At 53.9% G+C, this 5,246-nt stretch overlaps 1 non-coding gene across 1 annotated transcript; it reads left to right on the top strand.

Moving 5' to 3' along the window:
• Window positions 1-1,966: 1,966 nt before the first annotated feature.
• On the top strand, window positions 1,967-2,073 carry LOC147718881 (U6 spliceosomal RNA). The gene has a single exon (XR_015295349.1). It is a non-coding gene; the product is annotated as a U6 spliceosomal RNA (small nuclear RNA).
• Window positions 2,074-5,246: the final 3,173 nt, after the last annotated feature.

The raw sequence follows: 5,246 nt of genomic DNA, 5'->3' as shown, positions 1-5,246 counted from the left end.
ACCACTGTGCCTTTTTGGTAAATTGAGTTTATATCGCCACTGGCTAAAGCAGAAAATAGAGGAAAACAGGCGACGGCTTTTGATTGTAGACACAGGGGCATATTACCAACAACTAGCGATAATTATCGCTATGTTGGCTTAGCGGCAATATTTTTATCGCCGAGCTGCAGCGATTTTTATCGCTTAGGAACCTTGCTATTATCAAGGTTTATCTCCTAAGCGATAAAAATCGGCCGAAATGCATGAATATCGCTGAAAAGTCAGCGATATTCATGCATTACCGAGCTAATGCTCTTAGCCATGTTATCCACCTACCATTGGATAACATGGCTAAGAAATGCTCAGGGCAGGTGTTAGCTTTTGGAGATATTCGCGCTTAGTGCGAATATCTCCAAAAGTTGGTAATAGGAGATAGCGATGTTAGCGACTGTTTTCAGTCGCTAACATCTTGGCACGCCGACTTTGCATGTCATTAGTGATAAATATCACTGACATGCAAAGCGGGGCCCAAGATTGTCGCTATCTCCTAAAAGCTGTCGCTAACTGGTGTTAGCAACAGCTAGGTAATAGGGAGATAATTTTATCTCCGCTTTCTTGGCTTTTAAAGCCAAAAAAGCGGAGATAAACCCCCTTGATAATATGCCCCCTAGTTTTTTAATCAAGTGTTTCTCACTGAAATACAATTATGTTATGGTCTGTGCTTTTCCCCCCCAAAAGGCAGATTAACCTGACCAATAGAAGGGGGGTCGGGAAGACACCTAACCTCTGTATAAAAAACACACCCTGGGGGATTAAGTTAGTATTCCCTTTTGAACCCCATAAAAGCTGCAAAATGGATGGAAATAACCGAATTCCTTGTTCCTCCAAGTTTTCGTATCTTCTCTATCCCTCATAGTGATTTCAAGAGCTAGATTTTACTTGGCAGCAGTACCAGTCCCAAGATCTGACATGACCACCTCCCAGCCTGCCCTAATGGCGCTTGAATCAATATTTATAAATTAAAGCATTATCCTCAGATCATTTGTTACACACATTTCTCAGAGACATGTGCCGTCAAGAACATGCAAATGAGCCGATGGCTCACCCGGAGTCTGCTGTTAGCTCTGCTGCCGCCAGCTCTGCTCTCTAATTAGAGACAGAAGACAGAGTTTCTCTGCTGTAATTCTGTGCTTCGGTCTGGCTGGAATAACTTTATTTTATGCCTCAATTTAATTTCACGCTAGAAAGAATGGTTGCTGCCTGTGTGCCAAAAGCTAATAGAAGGCAGATTTATAACAAACTGTACTGCAGTGAATTACCGCGTTTGGCTTTCATCCTTTGTCTGGCATGGATTTGGCGCATTTTTCCACCTCTCTTCTTGGTCTAGGCGCTATACTCATTACCCCCTCATGGGTCCTCCCCGTCCCAGTCCTTACCACGTGAGGCAGTCCTGCCTCCACCCAGCCAATCAAAACGCCAGAAATCCAAAGGTCGAAGGTGACATAAACCCCTCCCACCCACCGCCATGCCTGTTTTTTTTCTGCTCCGACGGCTGTCGGAACGCTGGTGCTCCCGGTTCCTGCCTCTGTTCCTGTTTGCCTCTGGGTGGTTTGGCAGTGCCGTGAGTGTTTCTTTTGCTTTTTTAAATGCTTCTGTTTATGGTCTTTTCATGTTTTTACCGGCGCGGCCGCTCCGGTCCTCCGGCCGGCCACGCTCCTGTTCTGGGGTCAGGATGCTCCCCGTTCATGTGCTGGGCTGGGACGGGGAGCCCTCCTGGTGTTCTGGCCCCAGGTCGTTCCGGCGCTGGTGCTTTAGTGCAGTGGCCGACCCCTGCGGCCATGTTCTTTCATATGTGGCTGTGGGTGGAGACTGCAGGGCTGCCCTTTTTTGTTTATTTTCTGTTCTCACATATGTGATTACTGTTTGGGGCAGTGTTTGCTGGAGGTTGCTGGGCACTTCCTTTATTGGTGTGTTGGGTGTTTTCCTGGTGCTTGCTTCGGCAGCACATATACTAAGCTTGGAACGATACAGAGTAGTTTAGCATGGCCCCTGCACAAGGATGACATGCATATTCGTGATGATTTCCATATATGGGGTTTACTCCTTTACTCGCCATATTTGAGGGGACTTCCTCTCCGGTGCATCCACGGAGCTGTTGCTCATTGGTATGTCATATGCCTCTGGTGTCACAGGCTATCATGTGCTGAGGGTTCAAGTCCTGCCTATGCTGTCAATGTGACTTGGGATGTTCATTTTCATGCTGTGCTTTGGAAATTTGCATTCTCTTTGTCCACGTAGCATCTTTTGCTGTTTTTCTTGGACTGTTTTGCGCTGTCTGCGCTGCTGGTGCATGCGGCTATGCCATCATCTCTTGTTGGTGGGATCGTGGACATTTTTTCCCTGTTGGGGTATACATTCGGGGATGGTCCATGAGATTTCTGGCGTTTTGTTGCTGGGTCTTTCTCCCTGATTCATTTGCTCCGGCGGGGTTTATTCCCATTTTTTACCGGCCATTTTGTGCTGTCCTGTTGGCTGTACTGGCTGCGGTGTGGCTTGGCATTGCCATGCGGGGTGTTCCTCTCTGTCTGGGGGCACGATTTCGCCTGGCGGTCTTTGTCACCTGGTATCCTCCATTTTTCTTCTTTTTTGCACCTTCTCCCTCGGTCTTCGGAGGCTTCATCCCTGGAGGTCCGGGTTGGGCGGTTGGTGGATTCCGCTCTCAAGAGTTCGTATGCTGCTTCTCCTTTTTGGGGTGTGTGCTTGCTCTTTTTCGGTCTGTGCTTTCTTAGGGTCCCTCCTTCCGGTCCCGGATGGTTGGGCCTTGTCCTCGGCTACCGGGGCGGCGGGGGCTTGTGAGATTTCTCTCTGGCCTGCGTTTTGGTGCTTTGCCATTCCCCTAGTGCCTTGGTCCTATGCCTGCATTTTTTGCACTACGTTTGGTTCCCTGCCTCTGCGGCGCCTGCTGCTGCCCCTGAATGTCAGTCGGATATGTTGTGCCCGGGAGGAGTCTCCGTGGCCTGGTGGTTGCATCTCTTCCTCTTCAGGTTATGTGTTCTACTCCTGGTGTTGACCTGCTTGTGGGTCGCCTATCTCCTTTAGTGTCATTGGTCCGGTCTGCTTTGAGAATGGTGATTCCTGTTGGTCGTCATTCTTGGTTGCCGGTTTCCATTGCGGGCCGTCCCCCTTTTAGGCCATTCTTCTTTGGCGTCGGCCAATTTTTTGTCGCTACGCTCTGTGGTGCTGGTTTCGGTGATGGAGTGGGGCCGGGGTCCTCTTTCTCTCTGTTCCAGGTCCTGGCTCCCGTTGGTCTTTCTGTTTGGTTCTGCCTCCCTGGACTTTGGTCGGGTTGGTGCGGCTGTGTCCCTTTCGGTTGTGCCCCTTGCAGCCCGGTTTTTCCCTCTTCTTGGTGGGTAATTTTGGCTTCCCTAGGTGTGGGAGTCGCCTGTTTTTCTCGTTCCCCTCCATCCGGCTGCTCAGAGGTTTGCGGTGGTTGAGTTCCGTTTCCTGTTTTCAGGTGTTTCCTTTCGGTCTCTCTCATGCTCCTCTGGTTTTTTTTCCACGGTGCTGGCTCCTGCTGTGGGGGTTTGCTGGCCTGGTTCCGGTTTCTGGGGTCGTTTTGGGTCTGGCCGTTCCTCGTCTGGTTCCTGTTTGGGGGCTTCAGTTCCTCGGGACCGGTTTGACGCTTTGCTGGGGGCTGTTTCTCAGTGCTCGCTTCAGCGGCTCGTATGCTTTCTGTTGAGCGTTGCTGGAGGGGGTTGACATGGTCCCTGCGCTAGGATGACACGCATTTCACGGGTCCTACTGGGTCTCCCTCCTGCCCCGGCTCGGGGTTGGTTTTGTGTCCGGCAGATGGTGGTTGCCTCCTCGGCTGTGGTTCCTTGGGCTCTTGTGCACCTAGTGTCCTTGGTGTTTCTTCTGATGACTTGTTGGGTCCTTTGTCTTGCTGGTTACGAGGCTCTGGTTCCTCTCTCCCCTGGTCTGGTGGCTTTGCTCTCCTGACCTGGTGTGGGGGGTGCATTTCTGCTTTCCTCTCTTCTCTTGTTGTCCTTGGATGCCTGTCCTTGGGTTGGGGGCCCCGTTGGGGTCCTTGGTGGCCGGCTTGTCTGTTGTTCGGGCTGGCGCTCTGTGGGCTCGTTGTTGTTTGGGCCTTCTTGGGAGGTCCCGGTACGTGTCTCTGTTCCTGCGGGCTTCCCTGTCTTGTGTCTGGGCGGCAACTTCTCTGTTGTCTTTCAGAGGGTCTTGAGAGGCATCCCTGTTACGGCGGTTGGTTTCTTTACTGGAATGGAGGGGGACCTGGCCCATTTTCTGACCTGGGAGGTCACCTGGGGGATTGCTGTGTGTTGTAGCCCGAGCGCTGCTCCCTTCTTGCCACCGGACCCTGCTGCCTGCTGTTTCCCGATCACCGCGGCGAGGCGGTAGATCGGAAACTACAATTCCCTGCACCCCTTGCGCCCAGGAAGGCGCGCATCCTGTTTCCTGACTCGCCCCCGGAGGTGCCCTTAAGGCCAGCGTGAGCCCCGGGGGAGCGGGGGACCTGGCACATTTTCTGACCTGGGAGGTCACCTGGGGGATTGCTGTGTGTTGCAGCCCGAGCGCTGCTCCCTTCTTGCCACCGGACCCTGCTGCCTGCTGTTTCCCGATCACCACCGCGAGGCGGTAGATCGGGAACTACAATTCCCTGCACCCCTTGCGCCCAGGAAGGCGCGCATCCTGTTTCCTGACCCGCCCCCGGAGGTGCGCTTAAGGCCAGCGCGAGCCCCGGGGGAGCGGGGGATCTGGCACATATTCTGACCTGGGGGGTCACCTGGGGGATTGCTGTGTGTTGCAGCCCGAGCGCTGCTCCCTTCTTGCCACCGGACCCTGCTGCCTGCTGTTTCCCGATCACCGCGGCGAGGCGGTAGATCGGGAACTACAATTCCCTGCACCCCTTGCGCCCAGGAAGGCGCGCATCCTGTTTCCTGACCCGTCCCCGGAGGTGCGCTTAAGGCCAGCGCGAGCCCCGGGGGAGCGGGGGACCTGGCACATTTTCTGACCTGGGAGGTCACCTGGGGGATTGCTGTGTGTTGCAGCCCGAGCGCTGCTCCCTTCTTGCCACCGGACCCTGCTGCCTGCTGTTTCCCGATCACCGCGGCGAGGCGGTAGATCGGGAACTACAATTCCCTGCACCCCTTGCGCCCAGGAAGGCGCGCATCCTGTTTCCTGACCCGTCCCCGGAGGTGCGCTTAAGGCCAGCGCGAGCCCCGGGGGAGCGGGGGACCTGGCACATT

This window comes from Lissotriton vulgaris, chromosome 4_1 (genome assembly GCF_964263255.1).
Source record: "Lissotriton vulgaris chromosome 4_1, aLisVul1.2, whole genome shotgun sequence".
Classification (NCBI taxonomy): domain Eukaryota; kingdom Metazoa; phylum Chordata; class Amphibia; order Caudata; family Salamandridae; genus Lissotriton; species Lissotriton vulgaris.
Note: the sequence above shows the minus strand (reverse complement) of the source record. Positions and strands in the feature narration are given on the sequence as shown.